This window comes from Sorex fumeus, unplaced genomic scaffold (assembly GCF_029834395.1).
Source record: "Sorex fumeus unplaced genomic scaffold, SorFum_2.1 ptg000034l, whole genome shotgun sequence".
Classification (NCBI taxonomy): Eukaryota; Metazoa; Chordata; class Mammalia; order Eulipotyphla; family Soricidae; genus Sorex; species Sorex fumeus.
In genome coordinates, this window is record NW_026606091.1 from 24915593 (window position 1) to 24940500 (window position 24908).

The window sequence follows — 24908 nt, forward strand, 5'->3', positions numbered from 1 at the left end:
GGGTCATGGGGCTCTGATTACATGGTGGTGTATAAGAAGTGCTATAACTAACTATCCAAACTATAGAATCAACAACACTGAAAACAAGAGATCCAGACTTCAACAGTCAGACTTAAAAATGGGTCTCTCACAATGGCAGGCTGGGGGTTGGGTGCGGGAATAAGGGTGGGAGAGGGAAACTGGGAACCCTGGTGAGGGAAGGTAAAACTGGTGGTGGGATTGTGCTATAACATGGTATGTTTAAAACTCAACTCTGGATAACTTTGTAAATCGTGGTGCCTTAATAAAATTTTAAAAATTAAAATTTTTAAATAAATAAAAAGTAAAAATCATGTGGATAAATGGTATTGAGATAACTGGTTAGCCACATGCAAAAAAAAAAAGCAAAATTGGATCTCTATCTCACATCATATGCAACCATTAATTCAAAATGGACTTTAAACCTCCTCTTAGATATGAATACATAATATACATTGAGGAAAACATAGTTCTTTTCATAATGTTGACCTCAGAAGATTACTCAATGATTTGACTCCATTGGTAAAGATAACAAAAGTACATTTTGACTCACTCACCAGTCCTGCTCTCCAGATTCATGATTGAATCTCCGAGGAGATGTAAGCCAAGTCACTACAATTAATGGACATACCAGTTTCCTGGCTTAAAATCCTGGGGGGCTCTCAGGAGGAAAACAGGTTAAGTCCCTATCCTGCTGGAGCCCTGGTAGCCACACCTACAACCCTACAGCTGCCTCTATACCAACAACTCAATTCCACATTATCATGAACTCTGTGGTAAGACAAAACATTTTGCACAAATTTTCTTAAAAGTATTTTTTATAATTCCATTAGTCAGTTGTAACAAGCAATATAAAACAAATTATTGTGTGCCTGCTAAGGGAGTAGGCTTGGGGTTGTGAGGGGAATATGGAGGGAAGGTCACACCCATGGTGGGATTGTTGTTGGAACAGTGAAAGCCCAGAACAGCTGTATTATGACAACTTTGTAAACCACAGTGCTTAATTTAAAAAAAAAACACTTTTAATTAAAAATAAATAAAACAAAATATCAAGATAAAAAGACAGCCATGAAATGGGAAAAATTACTACCCAGTACACGTCAGATAAGGGGTTAGCATCCAAGATATATAAGGCACTGGTAGAACGTTACAAGAAAAAAATAATCCAACCATATTAAAAATTGGGGAGAAGAAATGAACAGAAATTTCCTCAAAGAAGAAATATAAATGACCAAAAGGCACATGACAAAATACTCTACATCGCTAATCATCAGGGAGATGCAAATCAAAACAACAATGAGATATCATCTCACACAACAGAGACTTGCACACATCAAAAAGAACAAAAACAACTAGTGCTGGCATGGATGTGGGGAGAAAGGAACTCTCTTTCACTGCTTGTGGGAATGCCACTGTTCCATCCTTTTTGGAAAACAATATGGACATTCCTCAAAAAACTAGACATTGAGCTCCTATTTGACCCACTTCTGGGAATATGCCCTGGGGTGCAAATACACACAGCAGCAAAGCCATCTGCACTTACGTGTTCATCACAGCGTTATTCACAATAGCCAGAATCTAGAAACAATCCAAGTGCCTGAGAACAGATGACTGGTTAAAGAAAAATTGGTACATCTACATAAGGGAATACTATGCAGCTATTAGGAAAAATGAAGTAATGAAATTCACTATAAATGGATGAACATGGAAAGCATCATGCTGAGTGAAATGAGTCAGAAAGAGCTGGACAAACAAAATGATTGCACTCATTTGTGGTATATAAAAAACGCTATATGAGTCTAACACCAATAGACAGTAGAAACAAGGGCAGGAGGATTGGTCTATGGTTGGAAATCTTCCTTAAGTGCTAGGGGAGAGGGCTTTGGGATAGAGAAGGGACCACTATGACAATGATAATTGGAAATAATCATTTTGGATAAGAACTGCATGCTGAAAGTAGGTGAAGGAACAAACATGTTAACCTCTCAATACCTGTATTGAAAATCATAATGCCCCAAAGGGAGGAGTGGAAAGAAGGGAGAGAGAAGAGAAAGGAAATTGTCTGCCACAGAGACAGGCTGGGTGGAGTTCATTCACAATTCAATCAGCTAATCAGTGGCTGAATAAATAGCAGTACTCCTACAAAAAAAAATTTAAAAAAAAAGAGACAGGCTGGGGTGAGGTGAGGGGTGGTAGGAGGAAAACTGGGACATTGATGGTGGGAAATATACAGTGGTTGAGGGATGGGCGATAGAACATTGTATGACTGAAACCCAACTATGAACAGCTTTGTAACTGTATTTCACAGTTGTGTCAATAAAAAAAATAAATGTTTTAAATATCAAAGTGAAAAAATAGAACAAAAGTAAAAAATAAATGATTGGACTACATCAAACTAAAATGCTTCTGCACTGCTTAAAGAAATAATGGCTAAGGTTTGTTCCCACTTGGCGCGCAACCACACCCAAACTCGGGACCCCAAAAGCCAGCTGCCGCTGGGACCCCAGCCTGGGGCACCTGCCTCCACCTCCACAGGGAGCACCAGCCCAACTAGTTGCTGCCCCTCCCCAAGAGATCTGTGGACTAGCATCTGGACTGGCTGGGGGTGTGGCCACCACTGTAGGGGTCATGGCCTCCTGAAAGTGGGCATGGCCTCCTCAAAGTGGGTGTGGCGCTCGCTCACGCAACCGCAGTTACATTTCCCACTCCCACCACTCTTGACTTTCATCCCAGCCTATATCACCTAATTCTGTGGAAAAATTCCTGGCCACCTCAACTACAACAATTATCCACTGGTCTACTCCAATTCTAACAAAAGACCAGTATGCAAGAAGCTGTACAAGCCCAATATTAAAAGAACACCTCCTCCAAAGCTTCAGTAGACGCCCATCATAAGCCAAAAAATAATGTCTGAGAGGAAGGTCAGACTCTAGAAAGGGAGAAGGGTGACCAACATCGACCGACCTTATCCAGAATCCTTTCCCACAATAAGAGGGAACAGTGCTAGTGAATTCCAGGGTTTTACCGCTAGACAACCAAAGCAACATGAAGAAACAGCACAATCTCCACTACAAGGAGAGGATGAAGAAAAGAGTCCCGAATCCTCAACATGGGTTATCCACAAATATGCTCTCTCTGATAAAGAATTCCGAGATGAAATGCAGTGGATGGTCAAGGAACTACTCAAAGAATCAGTGGAGGAGATATCCAGAAAACTAAAGGAATAAATGGAAGAATAGAACGGATAGTCGAGAAAATACAGGAAGAAATGAGAGCAGAAATAAAAAAGCTACAAAAAGAAGTGTCACAAATAAAGGATTCGGTAGATGAAATTAAAAACTAAGTAGGTGCCCTCAGCAGTAAGATGAATACAGCTGAAGACAGGATCAGTGAGCTTGAAGATGAGCAACAGAGATCGCATAGGGAACAACAAAAATTGGGAAAAGACCTCAAAATAGCTCTAAGGAGAATAAGAGACCTAGGGGATGATGCCAAGAGGAACAACATTAGAATCATCAGAGTGCCAGAAGGACAGGGAGGCAACCCTAATGAAAAAGCCACAGTCAAAGAAATCATTGCTCAAAAGTTCCCAGAGTTAAAGAATGCAGACATACAGATCCAAGGAACCAGAAGGGTGCCAACTAAAAGAGACCCTAATAAAAACACTCCAAGGCATATCATAGTCAGAATGATGGATGCTGTGGACAGAGACACAATGCAAGCAGCAAGGTCAAAGAAGGAAATCACATACAAAGGAACACCCCTTAGATTACTGCAGACCTATCAGAGGAAACCCTCCAAGCCCGAAGACAATGGTGGGATATAGAGGAAAAAACTCAATAAAATGAATGCCTCACCAAGAATACTTTATCCAGCTAAACTCTCACACAAACTCAATGGAACTATACATCATTTTTTAGATAAACAACAGCTCAGGAACTTCATAGACTCAAAACCAAATCTAAAAGAAGAATTAAAGGGGCTCCTATAAGGTAAGAAGGAAAACACTTATAAACAAAACCAACCCCTACAGAAAGATGGCACAGAACCCCATGACAATAATCTCTCTCAATGTCAATGGTCTAAATGCACCAATCAAGAGACACAGAGTGGCAAAATGGATCCAGAAACTGAAGCCAACATTCTGCTGTCTACAAGAAACACATCTGAACAATCAGAGCAAACACAGACTCAAAGTTAAAGGATGGAAAACAATTCTGCAAGCAAACAGCTCCCTCAAAAAAGCTGGGGTGACCATACTAGTATCTGACAACATAAATTTCAGGTTGAAAAAGATTAGAAGGGACAGCGAAGGCCATTTTCTATTTATCAAGGGATACGTACAACAGGAAGAAATCACACTCTTAAATGTATACACACCTAATAAGGGAACAGCTAAATACTTAAAATAACTGCTTACAGATTTTAAGGAGGACATTGCTAGCAACACAATAGTAGTTGGAGACTTCAACATTGCCTTATCACCTCTGGATAGTTCAACAAGAACAAAACTCAACAAGGAAACATTGGCTTTGAAGGAAGAAATAGAAGAGAGAGGGCTAATAGACCTATACAGGGCTTTACACCCAAAAAAGAAAGAATACACATTCTTCTCCAGTGCACAGGGAACATTTTCCAAAATAGGCCATGTGCTAGTTATGTTTCAAAACATACCTCAATAGAATCAGAAAGATAGAAGTAGTATCAACAATCTTTTCAGACCACAATGTGCTCAAGATAGAAGCGAACCACACAGAGACATCGAGAAATAAATCAAACACCTGGAAATTAAACAACTCAATGTTGAACAATGAGAGGATCAGGAAGGAAGTCAAAGACGAAATAAAAAGATACCTGGAAACAAATGAGAATGAAGACACGAGCTACCAGAACCTATGGGACACAGCTAAAGCGGTGCTAAGAGGAAAATTTATAGCTTTGCAAGCATTCCTAAGGAAAGAATAAAGGGCCTACATAGATAATCTAACCACACAGCTCAAGATCTTAGAAAAAGACCAACAAAAGTAACCCAAAATTGGCTGAAGGAAAGAAATAATAAAACGTAGAGCAGAAATTAACGACATGGAAACCAAAAAAAAAAAAAAAACCCGAAAGGTCAATGAAAGCAACGGCTGGTTCTTTGAGAAAATAAATAAGATCGATAAACCACTAGACTCACAAAGAAAGAGAAAATAAATAAGATCGATAAATCACAAGACTCACAAAGAGAGAGAGAGAGAGAGAACCCTAGTAAACCAAATCAGAAATGAAAAAGGGGACATTACAACAGAAACCATGAAATTCAAAAAGATCATCAGAGACTACGATGAGAGTCTGTATGCCATGAAACAAGACAACCTAGAAGAAATGGATAAATTTCTGGATTCCTATAATCTTCCAAGATTGAACCAGTAAGACTTGGGATACCTGAATAGACACATTCATATTAAGGAAATTGAAGCGGCAATCAGAAGTCTTCCCAAAAACAAAAGCCCAGGCCCAGACAGATTCATGAGTGAATTCTTCCAAACTTTTTTTAAAATTCTTATTAGTGAAACACCATAAGGTACAGTTGTAGACTTACAATTTTTTGTGCTTGCGTTTCAGTTATACAATGATCGCATACCCTCCACCAGTGCCCATTCTCCACCACCACTAATCCCAGTATCCCTCCCACCCCTCCTCCCCCATCCCACCCAGCCTCTGTGACAGGGCACTCCCTTTTGTTCTCTCCTTCTGGGTGCTGTGGTTTGCAAAAGAGGAATTGAGTGGCAATCATGTTCTGTTTATAGTCTACTTTCAGCATGCATCTCCCATCCTGGGCGGATCTTCCCAACGCCCTTTATTTGGTGCTCCCTTCTCTATCTGAGCTGCCTTTACCCCTAGAGTGTGCGGCTGGCTTCCAAGCCATGGAGTAAACCTCCTGGTATTTATCTTGGCTATTCTTGGGTGTTAGTCTCTATTATGTTACTTTATGTTCCCCAGATGAGTGCAATCTTTCTCTGTCTGTCCCTCTCTTTCTGACTCATTTCGCTTAGCATGGTACTTTCCATGTAGTACCACTTATGTGTAAATTTCACTACTTCCTCCTTTCTAACAGCTAGATAGTACTCCATTGTGTAGATGTACCAAAGTTTCTTTAACCAGTCATCTGTTCTCGGGCATTCAGGTTTTTCCAGATTCTAGATATTGTAAACAGTGCTGCAATGAACAAACTAGTGCAGATGTCACTTCGACTATACTTTTACAAAACACTACTTCAGGAAATAAAAGAGGACACGAGGAAATGGAAAAATATCCCCTGTTCATGGATAGGGAGAATTAACATTGTCAAAATGGCAATACTTCCCAAAACATTGTACAAATTCAATATGATCCCTATTACGATACCCATGACATTCTTCAAAGAAATGGCGCAAGCACTCCTGAAATTTATATGGAACAATAAGCCCCCACGAATAGCTAAAGCAATTCTTGGGTAAAAGAAAATGAGAGGAATCAACCTCCCTAACTTCAAACTCTACTACAAAGTAATAATAATTAAAACAGCATGGTACTGGAACAAAGGCAGAGCTGCAGACCAATGGAACAGGATTGAATATACTGACATTGCTCCCCAAGCATATGATCATCTAATCTTTGATAAGGGGACAAGAAAAGTGACGTGGAGCAAAGAAAGACTCTTTAACAAATTGTGCTGGCAAAACTGGGTGGCTACATGCAAAAAGGTGGGCTTAGATCTCTGCCTAACACCATGTACAAAAGTAAGATCAAAATGGATTAAAGACCTCAACATCAGACCGGAATCCATAAGGTACATTGAAGACAAAGTCAGCAAAACCCTCCATGACATTGAAGCTAATGGTATCTTCAAAGATGTCACACCACTGGCCAAGCAAGCGAAAACAGAGATGGACAAATGGAACTATCTTAAACTAAGAAGCTTCTGCACCTCCAAGGAAACAGTGACCAAAATACAAACAGTCTACAGAATGGGAAATATCCATCCTGGTTGGAATACACATCCAACCAGGGGTTGATATCAAGGATATGTAAAGTACTGGTTGAACTCCACAAGAACAAAACATCCAATCCCATCAAAAAAAGGGGTGACAAAATGAACAGAAACGTCCTCGAAGAAATCCGAGTGGCTAAAAGGTACGTGAGAAAATGCTCTACATCATTAATCATCAGGGAGATGCAGATCAAAACAACAATGAGATATCATCTCACACCACAGAGACTGACCCACACCCAAAAAAACAAAAGAAACCTGTGTTGGCGCAGATGTGGCGAGAAAGGGACCCTCCTTCACTGCTGGTGGGAATGCCAACTGGCTCAGCTCTTTTGGAAAACAGTATGGACAATTCTCAAAAAATTAGCAATTGAGCTCCCATTTGACCCAGCAATACCATTCTTCCAAACATTTAAAGAAGACCTTTTGCCAGTTCTCCTCAAGCTTTTCCAGGAAATTGAAAAAACAGGAATTCTCCCAAACAGCTTCTATGATGCACATATCTCCCTAATACCAAAAGCAAACAAAGACACCACTAACAAAGAACACTATAGGCCAGTATCCCTGATGAACACGGATGCGAAGATCCTCAACAAAATATTAGCAAATAGAATCCAACAACTCATTAAAAAGATCATACACCACGACGAAGTGGGATTTATCCCATGGATGCAAGGATGGTTTAACATACAGAAATCAATCAACATAATCCATCATATCAACAAAAGTAAAAATAAAAACTATATGATCATATCAATAGACGCAGAGAAAGTTTTTTGACAAGATACAGCACACGTTTATGATGAAAACTCTCACCAAAATGGGTTTTGAAGGAACTTTCCCCAAGATAGTCAAAGCCCTGTCATTGTCACTGTCCTCCTGTTGTTCATCGATTTGCTCGAGTGGGCCCAGTAACGTCTCCATTAGAGACTTTGTTGTTACTGTGTTTGGCATATCGAAGACATCACGGGGAGCTTGCCAGGCTCTGCCGTGCGGGGAGATACTCTCGGTAGCTTGCCGGGCTCTCCAAGAGGGGCGGAGGAATCGAACTCGGTTCGGCCATGTTGGCTGCATGCAAGGCAAATGCCCTACCGCTGTGCTATCGCTCCAGCCCTAGTCAAAGCCATCTACAATAAACCTATGGCGGGCATTATCCTCAATGGGGAAAAAAACAAGGACTTTTCCTCTAAGATCAGGGACACCACAAGGATGCCCATTATCACCACTTCTGTTTAACATAGTGCTGGAAGTACTCGCAATAGAAATTAGGCAAGAAAAAGGCATTAAAGGCATACAGATAGGAAAGAAAGAAATCAGCTCTCACTATTCGCAGATGATATGATACTATATCTCGAGAATCCTAAATCCTCTACCAAGAAACTCCTGGAAACAATAACTTGTACAGTAAAGTCGCAGGCTATAAAATCAATGCCCAAAAATCCATTGCCTTCCTATACGCAAATAATCAGAGAGAAGAAAGTGACAAGAAAAAAATAATACTGTTCACAATTGTGCCCCAGAAAATCAAATACCTCAGAATCAGCCTAACTAAAGAGGTAAAGGATCTCTACAATGAAAACTACAAAACACTACTCCATGAAATAAACGAGGACACGAGGAAATGGAAACATATCCCCTGCTCATGAATAGGAAGAAATAACATCGTCAAAATGGCAATACTCCTAAAAGCATTATACAGATTCAATGCGATCCTTATAAGGATACCCATGAAATTCTTCAGAGAAATAGATCAAGAATTCCTGAAATTTATATGGAATAACAAACACCCATGAATAGCTAAACCAATTCTTGGGAAAAAGACGTGGAAAAAGACTCCCCAACCTCAAACTCTACTACAAAGCGTTAATAATTAAAACAGCATGGTCCTGGAACAAAGGCAGGGCTGCAGACCAATGGAACAGGGTGGAATATCCGTACATGCAACCCCAAACGGATGAACATCTAATCTTTGATAAGAGAGCAAGAAATGTGAGGTGGAGCAAGGAAAGCCTCTTTAACAAATGGTGCTGGCATAACTGGACAACCACATGCAAAAAAAAAAAATGGGCTTAGACATCGACTTAACACCATGCACAAAAGTCAGATCAAAATGGATTAAAGATCTCAACATCAGGCCAAAATCCATAATGTACATTGAAGACAAGGTCGGCAAAACCCTCCACGATATTGAGGCTAATAGTATCTTCAAAGACAACACTCCTCTGACCAACCAAGTGGAAACAGAGATAAACAAATGGGACTATCTTAAATTAAGAAGCTTCTGCACCTCGAAAGATACAGTGACCAGAATACAAAGACAACCAACAGAATGGGAAAGGATATTAACCCAATACCCATCTGATAAGGGATTGATATCAAGGATATACAAAGCATTGGTTGAACTCTACAAGAAGAAAACATCTAACCCCATCCAAAAAATGGGGTGTTGAAATGAACAGAAACTTTTCCAAAGAAGAAATCCGAATGGCTAAAAGACACATGAGAAAATGCTCTACATCATTAATCATCAGGGAGATGCAGATCAAAACATCAATGAGATATCATCTCACACCACAGAGACTGGCCCACATCCAAAAGAACAAAAGCAACCCGTGTTGGCGCGGATGTGGCGAGAAAGGGACCCTCCTTCACTGCTTGTGGGAATGTCGACTGGTCCAACCCTTTTGGAAAACAGTATGGACGATTCTCAAAAAATTAGCAATTGAGCTCCCATTTGACCCAGCTATACCAGTCCTGGGAATATATCCTGCAGAAGCAAAAATGTAGTCGAAATGACATTTGCACTTCTATATCCATTGCTGCACTATTCACAATAGCCAAAATCTGGGGAAAAAAAAAAACCTGAGTGCTCAAGAACAGATAACTGGTTAAAGAAACTTTGGTACATCGAAACAAAGGAGTACTATGCAGCTGTCAGAAAAGATAAAGTCATGAAATTTACATACAAGTGGTACTACATGGAAAGTATCATGCTAAGTGAAATGAGTCAGAAAGAGAGGGACAGACATAGAAAGATTGCATTCATCTGGGGAATATAAAGGAACAAATTGGGAGACTAACACCCAACAATAGCCGAGATAAGTACCAGGAAGTTCACCCCATGGCTTGGAGGCCAGCCGCACACTCTAGGGGTAAAGGCAGCTCAGATAGAGAAGGGAGCACCAAATAAAGGGTGTTGGGGGGATCCTCCCAGGATGAGAGAGGCATGCTGAAAGTAGACTATAGACCGAACATGATTGCCACTCAATTCCTCTTTTGCAAACCACAGCACCCAAAAGGAGAGAGAAAACAAAAGAGAATGCCCTGCCACAGGGGTAGGGTGGGATGGGGGTATGGGGGAGTGGGAGGGTTACTGGGAACACTGGAGGTGGAGAATGGGCACTGGTAGAGGGATGGGTACTCAATCATTGTATAACTGAAACCCAAGCACAAAAAATTGTAAGCCTACAACTTACAATGGTGTTTCACTAATGTTTCACTAATAAAAGAAAGAAAGAAAGAATGGCTAAAGTAACTGGCACTGTATAGTCCCCAGAGTACCACCATGAGTGAAACCTTCTCTCAAGGAAGGATTGAGCAAATCATTGAATAGGCATTAATCCCTGAGCACCACTGGGTATACACAAAAACAATTATCATGTTGGAATACTACTCAGCTATAAGAAAAAGATTTAATCCTACATTTCATTTCACTTAGATGGATTGGAATACAATATGCTAAGTGGGTCAGAAGAAAGACACCAGATACTCTCTCTTTCTTACATCACTGATATACCAGGAGTAGCACAACACAATAGATGGGATGTAAAGTAGAAGGCAACCAATCTCAAGGAAATACTAACACACAAGGATCAACCTGTAATAACATGTTAGTAATCACTTATTTGTATAAGTGATGTATAAGTGATGGGCTCAATGGTTCCAGAGTGAGATATAACAATCTTCACACACTTTCTTCTAAGGAAATCTTTTTTGATCATTTTTAGCAAATTATTCATAACAAACAATATAAAATAGTTTATGTAGGACCTGCTATTGAAGCAGACTTGGGTGGTGGTTGGGAAATTGGAAATAATGGTGGTGGGAAGGTGTAATTGTGGTAGGATTGATGTTGGAGTATTGAATGTAATAAATCACGTAAACAACTCTATAAAAATAAAATTTAAAAAAGACAAAGGGCTATTATCCAAGACATATAAAACACTCTGAAAACTCAGCATCAAAAAGAAAAAAAAGTAATAAATAGACCTTTAAAAAATGGGGAATGTTATCAAGAATATCCTTTCACCTACTTTTAACCCTCAGTTCTTGTCCATTATGATCATTTCAAGCTATTATTGTCATACTGGTCTCTTCTCTTTCTTACCTACCCTTTGCCCCACACACACATTTGTGGTTCCATTTGATCAGTCTTCCTAACCCCTGTTTTCCCTGGCAATGGGAAAACTATATGTATATGTATAGTCTCTACATGAAAACTATATATATAGTTATATATAAAAACTATGTTTTATATATAACTATATATAAAAAGACTATATATAGCCTTCTACTGTATATATATATTATATACCACAAATTAATGCAGTCATTCTATATCTGTCCCTCTCCTTCTGACTCATTTCACTCAGCATGATACTCTCCATGTCCATCCATTTGTAGGCAAATTTCATGACTTCATTTTTTTCTAACAGTTGCATCGTATTCCATTATGTAGATGTGCCATAGTTTCTTTATCCATTCATCCGATCTTGGGCACTCAGGCTGTTTCCAGATTCTGGCTATTGTGAATAGTGCTGCAATGAACATAGGATTGCAGATGCCATGTCTGCTGCTGTGCTTTTGGGTCCCCAGGGTATATTCCCAGAAGTGATATTGCCAGGTCAAATGGGAGCTCAACTTCTAGGAAAACGGGTATTCTTTTTTTTTCTGGCTCAAAACTGTGTTTTAATTTTCGTAAATGGATATTCTTGATAACCTTTCATTATCAATATTACAAACCACAATGCCCCAAAGGAAAGAGAGAAAGAGAGAGAGAGAGAGAGATGGAGAAAGAGAGAAGAAAAGCACCTTTCATAGAGGCATGCTGGGGGGTGTGGGTTGGGGGATTATGAGAGGGAACCTGGGGGCACTGGTGCTGGGAAATATGCACTGTTGGAGAGATGGATGTTGAAACACTGTACAACTGAAACCTAATCATGAACAGCTTTTTAAGGGTCTGTCTCACAGTGATTCAATTTTTAAAAAAGTAAAAAAAACCTAGGGAGTGGAGATAAAACACATAATTCTTCAAATATGATATAAAAACAACCAACAACCATATAAAAAGTTTCTTATCACTGATTATCAGGTATTGAAAATCAAAACGACAGTATCACACCACCAAGAATGGTCTATATCAAAAGGTCCAGAAAAATTAAGTACTGGTGGAGGGATGGGTACTTGATCATTGTATAACTGAAACCCAAGCACAAAAATTTATAAGTCTATAACTGTACCTTATGGTGTTTCACTAATAAAAAATAAAAAAATTAAAAAAACAGAAAAATTAAGTACTGTTGGGGATATGGTGTAAAGGGAACTTTTATTCACTGCTAGTGGAACTGTTGCTTGGTTCAACCTCTTTAGTAATCTGGAAACTTTTCAAAATAGTAAGAATAGCACTTCCATTTGACCCAAGAACACAAGAATAGCAATCCAAAAGGATATATGCATAACCTGTGTTTACTGCAGCATTCTTTACAATAGCCAAGAACTCAGAACAATCCAATGCACAACATATGAGTGGATAAATAAATTGTGGTTTATATTTACAATGCAATACTATTCAGAGGAAAAAAGTATGATAAATTGTGAAATATTACAGTTTACTGCAACTTGAACACAATTGGAGGAGTAATGCTAAGTGAATTGAGTCAGAAAGGAAAAGACAAAACACCAGATGACCTCATTTGTTTGCAGAATATTAAGAAGCAAAGCAAGGGATTAGAGGGCCCCAATAGAAACAGCCCTGAGTTATAGTTAATGTAACTGATCTGAGGATTCTAGGGAATTGGTAGGTGTATATGTATGGGGGGAGAGGGACTTTGTGATAATAGTGGATGAATCCTAATACTCTGGTAGGTAGGTGTGGTGTAGCAGCCCTGAGAGTATAAACAATAATGTTGTACTATTATACTATTGTAAATAATGGTAAAATGAAATAAACCTAAAAAAGGTTAGAACATTTTTTTGCATTCATCTGGGGAACATAAAGTAACAAAATAGGAGACTAACACCCAAGAATAGCTGAGATAAGTACCAGGAAGATTACTCCATGGCTTTGAGGCCAGCCGCACATGCTAGGGGAAAAGGCAGCTCAGATAGAGAAGGGAGCACCAAATAAAGGGTTAGAACATTTTTAAATTGAAAAAATAACAAGCCTAAAGAATAGACAGTAGCCAATAAAAGCAAAAACTTAGATACTTGACAACAGAACTGAGAAAGCAAAAAGGAGGTAAGAGGAGACCTAGGAAGATATTGCCACTTTGGTAGTGGATATAACAAAGTAACATTGTATAAGCATTATAAGAACATGAATATTAATACTACTATAAATAATTATGCCTTAGTAGCGCAGCAGGTAGGTCATTTGCCTTGCATGCGGCTGAACCAGGTTTGATTCCTCCATCCCTCTCGGAGAGCCAAGCAAGCTACTGAGAATATCCCACCTACACGGCAGAGCCTAGCAACCTACCTGTGGTGTATTTGATATGCCTGCCAAAAACAGTAACAAGTCTCACAATGGAGACGTTACTGGTGCCCGCTTGAGCAAATCAATGAACAACAGGAGGACAGTGCTACAGTGCCACAGTGCCTTAGTATAAAAAATTTTATTGAAGAAAGTCTCCATTTGTATCCACTTTAAGAAAAATTATTTACATGGTTTTGCTACAGTGGTTCTGAGTGAACATTTTATATCATTTTGGCACATTTGTGTGAATATTAGGGGGGAGGAGACCACACCTAGCAGTCCTCTGGTGCTGCTCCTAGTAGTACTTGGGAGACTAGGTATTACTGGGTATCAAACAAGATTCCACAGCATGCGAAGCAGGCACCTTCACCTCTCCACTTCTGTGGTCCATGTGAATATATCTTTTACCTGTGTGGGGGTTTTTTGTTGTTGTTTTTACTCAATAGGATAGGTACTTTATTTTTTTAACTTTTATTAGTGAAACACCAGAGGTACAGTTTAGACTTACAGATTTTTGTGCTTGGGTTTCAGTTATACAATGATCAAGTACCCATCCCTCCACCAGTGCCCATAAAAAAAAAAAACAGAAATAAGTTATACTTTATCAGACACACAAAAGAATCTCGGGACCAAGCAGCTCGCTGCAGAGATGCCTCCAGACTTTGCACCAGGTCGATTTCATGGGCTACTCCAGACAGGAGAAGGTGCTGTACCTCCGCCTGCCTCCTAGGAATCCTGTTGGCCACCATCTTCCAGAACCCAGTAAGAATCGCAGGTATGCGAGAGTAGTAACAGAAAACACCAGGCCTCATGGGACAGGGGATGGACCAGTCCATCTCATCCCTCCGCCCCGATGGGACCCTGAAATGATGCCTACAAACTGCCTCCAGCTACTGTTTAAGCTTCTTAATGGCCACGATCCAGCAACACACAGAAGAATCTCAGAACCAAGCAGCTCACTGCAGAGATCTCTCCAGACCCTAATTATCTAAAATTTTTAGAATTCCAGAACATCTTATGCTATTCATAACAAGCAATACAAATTAAATTGTCTAGCATTGCCTTTTTGACATTTTTGAATGGTGGTGGGAAAATTCCAAATAGAATTGACACCAAATATTGAATGTAACCAAAGTAGAGAGGTATCGTGGAAATTGTCTGCCAAACAGGCAGGGTAAGGATTGGGATGAGAGGGGCCACATACTGGGGATTTTGGTGGTGGAAAATGTATACTGGTGAGGCTATGTGTGTTTGATTATTGTATGACCGAAACTCAAACATGATAGCTTTGTAACTATCTCATGGTGATTCAATTAAAAAGTTATACTTTATCAAAATTTAAAACTTACAAAAACACTTTTAAAAATCAACTAAGAAACTCACAGAGTGTAGTTTTTTTAAACTCACAAACCATGCGTCCTGATAAAGGTATTGTTCCTATCTAATACAAAGAACTTTCACAACTCAACCATAAAGAAAACAACTTAATTTTCAAATAAGGAAAGGATTTGGATACATGTAGCTGTAAAGATATATAAATGGTCAATGAGCACATGCCAAGATTTTCAATATCACTACCTGTTATCATAGGAACTCAAATGTAAACCGTGATATCCCAATTGATACCCACTAGGATGGCTATGATATTTTTTTAGCACATTTTGGTGAGGAAGTGGAAACCAATAAAATGCTATTTCATTTCTGGTGAGAATGCAAAACTGCAAAATTGTGCAGCTGATTAGGAAACAACTTGGCTTCAAAAAGTTAGAAATACAAATGACCCAGTAATTTCACTAGCTATAATTTTCTAATCATATACTCAGTATACTTGAAAACATAAGTTTGCGAAAATCTGTACAGAAATATTCACTGCAACATTAGTCATAGTTGTGAAAAAGTGGGACCACCTCAAATGACCATGAGTTGCTAATAGATAAAAAAAATATGGTATGAAGTGGTACTGCATGGAAAGTATCATGCTAAGCGAAATGCGTCAGAAAGAGAGGGATAGACATAAAAAGATTGCATTCATCTGGGGGACATAAAGTAACAAAATAGGAGATTAATACCCAAGAATAGCTGAGATCAGTACCAGGAGGATTACTCCATGGCTTAGAGGCCAGCCGGGCATTCTAGGGGAAAGGGCAGCTCAGATAGAGAAGGGAGCACCAAATAAAGGGTGTTGGGAGGATCCTCCCAGGATGAGAGAAACATGCTGAAAGTAGACTATGGACTGAACATGACTGCCACTCAATGCCTCTTTTGCAGACCACAACACCCAAAAGGAGAGAGAGAACAAAAGGGGAATGCCCTAAGTTAGATTATAAGTAGTCCTCTGAAGAATATATGGTGGTGTTTCTCTTTGTTAAAATGAGAATTTTACTTTTACTTAATTCTAGTTATCTGTAGTTAAAATAATGCTTGAATAAAACAAGTTATCTAAAGCAAAATAAAAAAAAAGGAATGCCCTGCCACAGAGGCAGGGTGGGATGGGGGAAGGGGGAAGGGGGTGGGAGGGATACTGGGATCCATGGTGGTGGAAAATGGGCACTGGTGGAGGGATGGGTATTTGATCATTGTATAATCGAAACCCAAGCACAAAAATTTGTAAGTCTACAACTGTACCTCATCGTGGTTCACTAATAAAAATTAATTTAAAAAAAAGAATATGGTATGTCCTACCTGTATTTCTATTGTTATTATTCACCATGACTTACAAAGTTGTTGGAATGATAACAGTGTTTTGGACATTCAGTGACCCTATTCCAAACCTAATACATGTGTCAGCATTCCTTCACCAACAACCCAAGTTCCCTCCCTCTCCCTGTCTTTTTAGCAAACTACTCTTTGAATTAGATTATTGTTCGGGTCCTATACTTAGACTAGTGTTGTCTCTCATGGTTTGGGTATACCTAGTTACCTCACATCCACATCATCAAAATATTAAATGTCTTGACCAGTGCCTTTATGTTGGGTTTTTTTTTTAATTGAATCAATGTGAGATCCAGTTACAAAGCTTTTCTGTTTGAATTTCAGTCACACGATGATGAAACACCTATTTCTCCACCAATGCACATTCTCCACCACCAATGTCCCCAGTATACCCCCAGTTCCCAACCCTTCCCCTGCCTCTATAGCAGACAATTCCCCCCTTACTCTCTCTACTTTGGGGCACTATGGTTTGCAATATAGATACTGAGAGGCTATCACATTTAGTCTTTAATCTATTTTCAGCACACATCTCCCATCCCCAACAATTCCTCCAACCATCCTTGACTTAGTGATCCTTTCTCTACTCCAACTGCCTTCTCCACCAGCTCATCAGGCAAGATTCCAACTATAGACCAATCTTCCTGGCCCTTGTCTCTACTGCGCTTGGGTGTTAGTCTCATATTATGTTATTTCATATTCCACAAATGAGTGCAGTCATTCTATGTCTGTCCCTGTCCCTCACTTTCTGACTCATTTCATTTAGCATGATACTCTCCATTACCATCTACTTATAAGCAAATTTCATGACTTCATTTTTTCCTAACAGCTGCATAGTATTCCATTGTGTAGATGTATCAGTTTCTTTAACCAGTTGTCTGTTCTCGGGCACTCAAGATTATTTCCAGATTCTGGCTATTGTGAACAATGCTGCAATGAACATACAGGTGCAGATGTCATTTCTACTGTGCTTTTTTTCACCCTCGGCATATATTCCCACAAGTAGTACTGTGGGGTGGTATGGAAGCTTGATTTCTAATTTTTGAAGGAATGCCTATATTGTTTTCCAAAAGGGCTGGACCAGCCGAATGCCTTTATGTTATTTCCAGCCCCCACCCCCTTTTTTTCCTTGGCATTCTCATTTCTTTAATTCAGTGCCAAGGGTTTGCCATCATTTGATACTTTATATTTATGTGAATATATCTCATAAGAGTTTCCTAGAAGTGAATTGACTGAAAAAAAATATTAAAAATTTTTACACATACAGCCAGATTGTCTTTTAAATGATAGTCTTTCTTATTTCTATATATAACAGACTATACAGTTTTATATTTCTGCCAAACTTGATGTTATCCATATTTTTCATCTTTTCCAGACTCTTAGATGAAAAAAATTGGCATTGTTATCTATCTTTTCTTAATATTGAGTAAAATCAATAATTTCTTTGTTAATTAAGCGTTAGTGTTTATTTTTCTAAAAACTACCTATTAATGATACTTGTTCCTTGCTATTGGGTTGTTTTTTTCCACACTTATTTATTATTGATAAAATATTAATGTAAAGATATATATTAAAAACATTTTGGGAGCCCCGCCGGAGGACAGCGCGGACCCCAGCGCGCGTCCAGCTCCGGGACCGGCGCGCCCAGCAGCCCACCGGCCCCCGCCCCCCATCCAGGATCCTGGGAGGGAGTGGCCTGGGACTGGCTAGGGGCGTGGCCTCTAAGAATGGGGCGTGGCCTCCTAAAAGTGGGCGTGGCCTGCTTCCAGGCGGGCGGCGGCCGCAGGTATATCACTCCCTCCAAGCAATTTGGACCTTCATCCTTTCATCCTTTTCATCAACTTGTTACCTAATACCAACCAAAAATTTCTCACCTCTTCTACTATAATTCAACAAAATCCCACTCGCCTACTCCATTTCCAACAAAAGTCCTGTTTGAAAATAGCTATACAAGCTCAGTAGTAAATAGCACCTCCTCCAAAAGTTTCACTCAATGTCAGTTATAAAACAAAGAATAACGCCTGATTGAGAAGGTCAGACTCAGAAAGGTAGAAGAGGCGCATCTAGCAGCAACAAAGCTGAACGGCTCCTGGCAGTCTCTCCTCACTCAACCAGAACAGTAACAGCGAGTGTGAAGGACCAAACCACACTGGCCACAATGGTAAAGCAACGCAAAAGCCCACCAAACTTTCTTATTCACGAGGCTAGCCCAGAAGACACCAACAGTACTATAGCGTTAGACAACCTCTCTGACAAGGAATTCAGAATGGAGCTACTCAGGATGATTAGGGAACTAAAAGAAACAATGGAAACCAATGCCAATAAAAGACAAGAGGATTTGAAGGCAGAAATGAGGAAAATGCAATCGGAAATGTCGGACCTGAAAAACCTGGTAGCCGAATTGAAAACCTCAGTGGAAGGCCTCAGCAGCAGAGTAACAGCGGCTGAGAACAGAATCAGTGAGCTCGAAGATCAAGTTCAGAGACTTGTCAGAAAAGAGCAGAAAATGGAAAAGAGACTCACAGTTCGAGAACAGATGGCAAGAGAAGATCGTGATGAAGCCAAGAGGGTTAACATAAGAATTATTGGAGTCCCAGAGGGACAGGAAGAAAACCTTGATGAAGAAGAAACTGTCAAAGAAATCATTGCTACAACGTTTCCAGAGCTGAAGAAAACTTGTGACCACATCCAGGAGGCCGAAGGGTACCGGCTAGAAGAAATCCAAATAAAAATACTCCAAGACACATCCTGATCAAAATGACCAAAACCTTAGACAGAGACAAAATTCTGAAAGCAGCAAGATCGAAGAAAGAAATCTCTTACAAAGGAGCATCCTTAAAATTCACAGCTGATTTTTCTGATGAAACCCTCAGGGCCCGAAAACAGTGGTGGAACATAGTGAAAAAACTCAATGAAATAAATGCTTCTCCAAAAATACTTTTCCCAGCGAGACTCTCATTCATAATAGAAGGAACAACACACAGTTTCACAGAAAAACAACAGCTCAGGAACTTCATAGACTCAAAACCATGGTTACAAGAACAACTAAATGGGCTACTTTAAGGCAAGACAGGCCTCTCAAATACACCACATTTCAACAGAACAATGGGACAAAATCCCATAACAATAATCTCTCTCAATGTCAATGGGCTAAACGCACCAATTAAAAGACATAGAGTGGCAGGATGGATTAGAAAATTGAACCCAACATTCTGCTGCCTGCAAGAAACACATCTCAATAGTCAAAGCAAACATAGACTCAGAGTCAAAGGCTGGAAAACAATCCTACAGGCAAACAGCTCCCAGAAAAAAGCTGGGGTAGCCATCCTAATATCAGACCACATAGATTTCAGAGTGAAGAAGGTCATAAGAGACAGTGAAGGCCATTTCCTATTGATCAAAGGATCTGTACAACAGGAAGAACTTACAATAATAAATGTATATGCACCTAATGAGAGACCAGCAAAGTACTTAAAACAACTACTCATAGATTTGGAAAAAGACATCTATAGCAACACAATACTAGTGGGAGACTTCAACACCGCTTTGTCACCTCTTGATAGATCAACCAGACTCAAGCTTAGCAAGGACATACTTCATCTGAGGGAAACAATGGAAGAAAGGGACTTAGTAGATGTATACAGGACACTTCATCCACAAAAAGCTGAATACACATTCTTCTCAAGCGTACATGGAACGTTCTCCAAGATAGACCACATGCTGAGCCACAAAACATGCCTCCATAAAATTAAGAAGATAGAGATTATATCAACAATCTTCTCAGACCATAATGTGCTGAAATTAGAAGTAAATCACACACAAAAACAGAAAACTAAATCAAACACCTGGAAATTAAACAGTGCGCTATTAAACAACGAGTGACTTAGACAGGAAATTAAAGAGGAAATCAAAAGATTCCTAGAAACGAATGAAAATGAGGACACGAGTTACCAAAACTTATGGGACACAGCAAAAGCGGTTTTAAGAGGAAAGTTTATAGCTCTACAAGCATTCCTCAGAAAGGAGGAGCGAGCCCACATAAATAAACTAACCTCACAGCTTAAGAACTTGGAGAAGGACCAACAAAAGGAGCACAACCCTAACAGGAGGAAGGAAATAATAAAAATCAGAGCAGAGATTAACGAGATGGAAACCCAGAAAACAATCCGAAAGATCAATGAAACCAAGAGCTGGTTCTTTGAGAAAATTAACAAAATCGATAAGTCCCTAGCAAAACTCACAAAGAAAGGGAGAGAGAAAACCCTAATAACCCGAATCAGAAATGAAAAGGGGGTCACAACAACAGAAACTACAGAAATTCAAAGGATCCTCAGGGAGTACTTTGAAAAGCTTTATGCCACGGAACATCAAAAGCTCGAGGAAATGGATAAATTCCTAGACTCCTACAGACTCCCAAGGCTGAACCAAGAAGACCTGGAATACCTGAACAAACCTATCACCATCAAGGAAATTGAAATGGTAATAAAAAGTCTCCCCAAGCACAAAAGCCCTGGCCCGGATGGATTCACCAGTGAATTCTTCCAAATCTTTAAAGAAGACTTACTCCCAATCCTCTTTAAGCTTTTCCATGAAATTGAAATATCAAATACACTTCCGAACAGTTTCTATGAAGCAAATATCACACTGATACCAAAAGCAGACAGAGATAACACAAAGAAAGAGAACTATAGGCCGATATCCCTGATGAACACAGATGCAAAGATCCTCAACAAACTACTAGCAAATAGAATCCAACTACTCATCAAAAAGATCATACACCATGACCAAGTAGGATTCATCCCAGGGATGCAAGGATGGTTTAACATTCGGAAATCAATCAACATAATCCATCATATCAACAAAAGAAAAGATAAAAAGCATATGATCATATCAATAGATGCAGAGAAAGCATTTGACAAGATCCAGCACCCCTTTATGATGAAAACCCTAGCCAACATAGGTATAGAGGGGACTTTCCTCAGCATAGTTAAAGCCATCTACCACAAGCCTACAGCAAGATCGTCCTCAATGGCGAAAAACTGAGAGCCTTCCCTCTAAGATCTGGGACGAGACAAGGATGCCCACTCTCTCCACTGCTGTTCAATATAGTACTGGAAGTACTTGCAACAGCAATTAGGCAAGAAAAAGATATTAAGGGCATTCAGGTAGGAAAGGAAGAAATCAAGCTCTCACTATTCGCAGATGATATGATACTATACTTAGAGAACCCAATAACCTCCACCAAAAAACTCCTAGAAACAATAGACTTGTGTAGTAAAGTTGCAGGCTATAAAATCAATACCCAAAAGTCCATGGCTTTCCTATACGCAAACAGGGAGAGAGAGGAAAGCTATATGAAAAAATCAATCCCGTTCACAATTGTGCCCCAGAAAATCAAGTACCTAGGAATCAGCTTAACTAAGGAAGTAAAGGACCTGTACAAAGAAAACTACAAAACGCTACTTCAGGAAATAAAAGAGGACATGAGGAAATGGAAAGACATCCCCTGCTCATGGGTCGGGAGACTTAACATTGTCAAAATGGCAATACTACCGAAAGCACTGTATAAATTCAATGCAATTCCTATAAGGATACCCATGACATTCCTCAAAGAAATGGAGCAAACACTCCTGAAATTTATATGGAACAATAAGCCCCCACGAATAGCTAAAGCAATTCTTGGGAAAAAGAAAATGGGAGGAATCAACCTCCCTAACTTCAAACTTTACTACAAAGCGGTAATAATCAAAACAGCATGGTACTGGAACAAAGGCAGAACTGCAGACCAATGGAACAGAGTTAAATACACTGACATCTCCCCTCAATCATATGATCATCTAATCTTTGATAAAGGTGCAAGAAATGTGAAGTGGAGTAAGGAAAGCCTCTTTAACAAATTGTGCTGGCATCACTGGACGGCTACATGCAAAAAAATGGGCTCATAACTCTGCCTAACACCATGTACAAAGGTAAGATCAAAATGGATTAAAGACCTCAACATCAGACCAGAAACCATAAGGTACTTTGAAGACAAAGTTGGCAAAACCCTCCATGACATTGAGGCTAATGGTATGTTCAAAGATGACACGCCACTGGCTGAGCAAGTGAAAACAGAGATAGATAAATGGGACTATCTTAAACTAAGAAGCTTCTGTACCTCCAAAGAAACAGTGACCAAAATACAAAGACAGTCTACAGAATGGGAAAGAATATTCGCCGAATACACATCTGACAAGGGGTTGATATCAAGGATATACAAAATACTGGTTGAACTCCACAAGAAGAAAACATCCAACCCCATCGAAAAATGGGGCAATGAAATGAACAGAAACTTTCTCAAAGAAGAAATACGAATGGCAAAAAAGTACATGAGAAAATGCTCTACATCATTAATCATCAGGGAGATGCAGATCAAAACCACAATGAGATACCATCTCACACCTCAGAGACTGGCCCACATTCAAAAGAACAAAAGCAACCGATGCTGGCGCGGATGTGGTGAGAAAGGGACACTCCTTCACTGTTGGTGGGAATGCCGACTGGTTTAGCCCTTTTGGAAAACAGTATGGATGTTCCTCAAAAAATTAGAAATTGAGCTCCCATTTGACCCAGCGATACCACTCCTGGGAATATATCCCAGAGAGGCAAAAATGTGTAGCCGAAGTGACATCTGCAGTTGTTTGTTCATTGCAGCACTCTTTACAGTAGCCAGAAACTGGAAGAGACCTGAGTGCCCAAGAACAGATGACTGGTTAAAGAAACTTTGGTATGTCTACACAATGGAGTACTATGTAGCTGTTAGAAAAGATGAAGTCATGAACTTTACATACAAGTGGTACAATATGGAAAGTATCATGCTAAGCGAAATGAGTCAGAAAGAGAGGGATAGACATAGAAAGATTGCATTCATCTGGGGATATAAAATAACAAAATATGAGATTAATACCCAAGAATAGCTGAGATCAACACCAGGAGGATTACTCCATAGCTTAGAGGCCAGCCGGGTATTCTAGAGGAAAGGACAGTTCAGATAGAAAAGGGAACACCAAATGGAGGGTGTTTGGAGGATCCTCCCAGGAGGGGAGATGCAGGTTGAAAGTAGACTGGACTGAACATGTTCGCCACTCAATGCCTCTTTTGCTGATCACAACACCTAAAAGGAGAGAGAGAACAAAAGGGAATGCCCTGCCACAGTGGTGGGGGGGATGGGGGGATGGGGAGGAGGGATATTATCCTGGTGGTGGAAAATGGGCACTGGTGGAGGGATGGGTATTTGATCATGGTATGACCGAAATCCAAGCACAAAAATTTGTAAATCTACAACTGTACCTCATGGTGTTTCACTAATAATAAAAAAAAAAACATTTTGTAACACTCCTTGTCTAAATTTTCTCCCCATGGGATTAGTAATTTTTATTTGTTTTTTTTAACCAGTTCAAAAACAGTTTTATGAATTTCTTATGTACTCATCACTGTCTCACTTACAAAGCAAATAAGAATATATAGTCCTTATTTTTTCTCAACTACTCTGAACTTTAACAATATGACCTAGAGATGTTTTCATAACCATAATTTCATAACAGCTATTTTCCCCTCTTTTCTATTTTTGACTGCATAGTGTTTAGCATAGTTTATGTAGTGTTAGCATAGTTATGTAATTGGTTCCTTATGAATCGACATTTAGGTTCTTTCTAGTCTTTCCTGGTTACAAGAAATGCTTTTATACATGTGTCACTCTGCCATGTGTATATCTAAAAGTATATAAAATTAAATATGGTAATGCATATTTGTAGGCTTTATAGATATTAGTTTATGATTTCTGACAGAGAGGTTCTGGATAACCATGTACAGTGTTAGGCCAAGGAAGCAGGTTTTCTCTTTCTCTTCTAGACCTACATAAGGAGTTCTGTGGTACAAAAAGCTCTATTTGTGTAATACAGAAAATCTCAGACAGACCCAAGTTTGAACACAGCATTCTTAGGCATGTAGTTTAACTTCTCTGATCTTTTTTTCCCCTCATCAATAAAAAAGACCTTAATAATGTCTACCTTACTTAGTAGTAGTATAGTTGTTAATGGGAGTTAAATATGGTTGTGAAAGATGTTCTTTTGCCTAGAAACTATTACTCTTGAAAAAAGGAGGCCCTGATTTCATTCATCTCTGTTTCTATATCCATATCACAATGTTTGGCATATAAATGGCATTCAATAAATATATATTGGATAGTTAATGAATAAACACATTTAACTAATTATTCCTGACAACTCATTTTTCTACCACTTCTCTAATTTTTTTCATTCCTATACCCTTTTCTCTTTCCAAACTGTAACAACTCATTCTCATTATATTCTTGGCCTCTATTTTCCCCATTTTAGCCACCAGTCTCACTAAACAATAACCCAAAACAAAACC

General features: G+C 39.3%; 1 protein-coding gene across 1 annotated transcript in view; it reads left to right on the forward strand.

Moving 5' to 3' along the window:
* LOC130026586 (phospholipid-transporting ATPase FetA-like) overlaps positions 1-24908 on the forward strand; it is a 157221-nt gene that overhangs the window by 44608 nt on the left and 87705 nt on the right. The window lies entirely within an intron of this gene.